The sequence below is a fragment of the Engraulis encrasicolus genome, chromosome 13, assembly GCF_034702125.1.
Source record: "Engraulis encrasicolus isolate BLACKSEA-1 chromosome 13, IST_EnEncr_1.0, whole genome shotgun sequence".
Taxonomy (NCBI): Eukaryota; Metazoa; Chordata; class Actinopteri; order Clupeiformes; family Engraulidae; genus Engraulis; species Engraulis encrasicolus.
In genome coordinates, this window is record NC_085869.1 from 3,107,638 (window position 1) to 3,112,084 (window position 4,447).

Genomic DNA, 4,447 nt, shown 5'->3' on the forward strand with positions numbered 1-4,447 from the left:
TTTGGCATTACTGATGTTTCATTTTGTGATTTTGTTGATGATGCAGCTACTCTTATTCCTTCTGGCATTACACCTGTTTCATTTTGTGATGATGATGCAATTTCGTTTTCCTCATTTTTATTTGCCACTGCTGCATTCACCTTAACGTCTGCTGCTTGTATTGCTGCCCTTATTGCTTCTACTGCTACACACTGATGTGGTACAGATGTTTCATTGAATGTTTGAAGCATTATAGCTGATATTTGGTCTGCTACTATGCATGCAGCTGATGCTGCATCTTCAGTTGATTCTGCAACCTCGAAAGCTGCTGCTGCTACTTTCTTAGCTTTTGCAATTTCCTCATTTCTTCTAGGCGGTGTCCCAGCAGGTGTTGGTGATGGTGATGATAAAGAGGGTGGTGGTGTTGGTGATGATGGTGGTGTTGTTCCAGGTGGTGTTGTTCCAGGTGATGGTGTTCCAAGTGGTGTTGTTCCAGGTGGTGTTGTTCCAGGTGGTGTTGTTCCAAGTGGTGTTGTTCCAGGTGGTGTTGTTCCAGGTGGTGTTGTTCCAAGTGGTGTTGTTCCAAGTGGTGTTGTTCCAGGTGGTGTTGTTCCAAGTGGTGTTGTTCCAGGTGATGGTGTTCCAAGTGGTGTTGTTCCAGGTGGTGTTGTTCCAAGTGGTGTTGTTCCAGGTGGTGTTGTTCCAAGTGGTGTTGTTCCAGGTGGTGTTGTTCCAGGTGATGGTGTTCCAAGTGGTGTTGCTTCAGGTGGTGTTGTTCCAGGTGGTGGTGATAACGGTGGTGCTGTTGACAAACCAGCTTCCTTTGCTGCTTCTATTGCTGCCTCCTTTGCCCTTTCTGCTGCTGCTTTCACTTCTTTGACAGCTACTTTTGCTGTTGCTTGTTTGCATTTCTTCTTCCTCTCCTTCTGTATGCGTTTTAGAGGTAGTTCACAGATGATCTGAGCTTCTTCTTTTGCCAACTCTTTCAATGTGTCTTTTAAATGTGTATGGGTCTGCTTTTCTAAATATGTATTGTATTTTATTTTGTACAAAGGATGTCCCCCAGTCTTTCTAGAGGTCCATGGTGAACACAACAACCAGAGAAATGAAACTATGATGAGGCAGATGAAACCCCACACCTGTAAAAGAAAACAGAAATAATTACTTCAAATGAATATGCCACCCCCAGGTCGGATTGAGTGCCTCCTCACAGTCCTGAGACTTAAAGAAGTGTTTTCCAGGCAACCCAGCCATTTTTCGGATTTATTAGGACCGATATTAGTCTTGCATTGCCTTCTAAAGATTTCAGCCAACATGAATTAATTCATTCATTTTTTTTTCAATTTTTTTACGTGTCCTTTACATTCAAGTGCAAATAATGGTGCATCACGGAGGGCTGGACTTGGTCATTTTGATTAGGGGACTATTCCTGGTGTGGAAAAATATAGTCGAAAAATAGACAGGTTTACCAATGAGGTTCCATGGTGTCAACTTGTGTAAATTCATTCACTTTGCCCGAAACCTTTAAATGGCAACGCAAGGATGGGCCAATCTAATCTACGGCAAGTGCTGATAGATTCGACCTTGAAAAACGCTTCCACCCTTGCTCAAGTCTCAGGGTTATACTCATGAACGGCCATCCGGATACTTTGCTCTTAAATTTGCGTTACGCCCCTTGTGGGTGAAAACAAACCGAATGTCTCATTGACTTACATGCAACATCGGCTAGCCTAAATGAACACATTCCATGCTTCAGCCACGGCTGTTTGGCTATATTATTTGAACAGCAGGCAACACAACACGTTTCCGGCATGTTGCGCGTGAACAACGCTAGTCTACAGGTCCGTATCTTTAGTTTATTAAACCCTAACATCACCAATTGACTTGCATGGGTTGTTTTCCCCCACAAATGGGCGTAACGCACATGGAAAACGTCATGCCGTTCATGAGTATAGGGCAACACTCCATTTGACATGGGGATGGCTTATCACTTTAAAGGTGATCAATAATGCTGCCCTATTTTAAATTCATGTTGAATGGATGGAAATGAATGGGTTTGACTGATGAGAGGAAGGATACAATTTTTACTTTGCTATTTTGCTTCAAACTAAATAAAACCCACTTTATGAACCCACATTGCAAATACATTTTTTTGTATCTACTATTGTTCTATATAAAAATTATTTTCCTGTGTATGTAAAAAGTCCTTACTGTATTCACACACCACTTTTGAAGTTGTTAAAAATCACATTTTCCTCTGTGGTGTGTTTTGACTTATCAATACAGGAGATGTTAGCATACTTTCCACCATGTGTCTTAATGCAAACGAACCAGTCACCATCAAACAGCACTGACTTGATCCACATTACAGCGAGGACCACCCCTTTTAAAAAGCAAAAGCAGATTCTTTCCATCACTTTCCAACACTTTCCATCACAGCATTTTGCACCACAGCATGTATTGCAGCAATGTCTGAAAACCTTCATTAGATGGTGGTCTTTCCACAAAAAAGATTGTCAAGCATGGTTGCAACAAATAGCTGCAGATAGCAATGCATTTGAAATATGGTGCTGAAGAGCAGAGCCATGTGAAGTCCAACTGCAGGAGGTATGCTACTGGCTTGCAACGATTAACAGCAGCAGTACTGGAGCTGCATGGGCAGATAAGATCTTCTTCAGCAGTTTCAGTGGAATGTTGTACATTCCATGTGCCATGTCGAAGTCAGGGTTTTTTTCTCCCCTCAAATCTGGATAAATCAAAAGAACAGTGGTGGATCTCAGTCACCTATTATTATTATTATTTTAATGTTAAACTTATCTGCCATCTGTACCGTTTTTTCCTAATTGCCTCAATTGACTTAAATTGTACATGCATGCATTTAATAGTACTCATAGTCAATTTCACACTCTTTACCATCATACTGTATTAGTTCAAATATGCCTGCATATATTGTGTGCTTGGAGGTAGACTATTGCCAGACTCAGAAAACTTCTGGAAGAACAGGAGAAAGCAAAAGCTCAACTACTAACTCAATGGAAGGTGCAAATATCTTATTTCCAGAAATATTATGATTATTTCATGATTGATTCATCAACTTGAGACAGGGTGCAAACTAAAGGAACAGATCAGTTCCCCCACCTCTTAATTTTCATCATCAGAGTTCTAGCACTAATCTTGTGCGCAGCATTTTCACGTAATTCACTTGTTTTTAGATTATATAATCGGACAGTTAGGGTTCCTGCACTTCTTTTTTTCCACTTCAAGCACTGCTTATACATGTACAAACCCCAACTCCATAAAAGTTGGGTAAAATGTGAATAATAACCAAATACTGCCATTTTCAAAACGTCTGACTCTTACATTAGATGGAGAACAGCACAAAGACAACATATCAGCACTTTACAGTTAATTACATTAACCAATGAGATGATTTTATATAAAAAACAGTGTTAATTCCTATCTTGGACATGATTTCACCATGTTATATGGTGGGTGTGTTCCTCGTCATGTTTTGCAATGTTTTCCTTTCTTATGTGTGACAGGTCTTGACCAAAAGCCTGCCATTTTATCACCTGCTGGTCCTTGTGATGGAGCTTAACTGTTAAAACATAGTAGAGAATGCAACTTGTCCTTACTATGTGGCAGCAATTGAAGATCTCCCTTCGAAATATAGTGCATGAGTGGATTTATGCTGTTTTAAACCCATTTATATCATTCAGCACTGTATTTAACTCTACAGATGAGAGAGAACAACTTAACCAATGCACTACTGCACCACCATGCCATCATGGAGGCTGACTTTTGAAGTTAGCACTAACACAAGTTGGATGGTCCATTTTCACTGTAGCACAGGATGTGCAAGACTCTATTATTTAAAAAAAGAATTGATTCTGCAACTTCTGTAAGCAAAGGACAGTTTCCCATGTCTTCTGGGTCTATTTCAAGTGAGCTCGGGTACATAGGAGAATTTTAAACCCCTCTATCATTTGCACACACACAAAGGGTCCTTAATATGGTCAATTTTCAATAGCTGTAATTCTTGGAGTGCTAGAGTGAGAGTACAGTCAATATATATTTCATGATGTCATGAACCCATACAATGATTTTAAAGACAAAAATATGTCTTATATACACTCAATCATGGTAAATCAAAGGGAATTCAAAAATGTATGCAATAACTGTGGTAATTATTCCCTCTTCATCTTTAATTTTGAGTGACTCAGCCTCTCTGTGATGGACTTATCGAGGACACTCACATTGTCCATCAGTACAATTCATTTTGAAATGTTCTTCTTTGTTGTTTTATCTTATTTGGATGTTTATTACATTTCACTGATCCCCGTCCCAACTTATTTGGAACGTGTTGCAGTTATCAAATTGGAAATTAGTGCATATGTCCCCCAAAACAATATTTTTTCTCGTTTTTTAACAATTGATATGTTGTCTTTTCACTATTATCCATCTAATG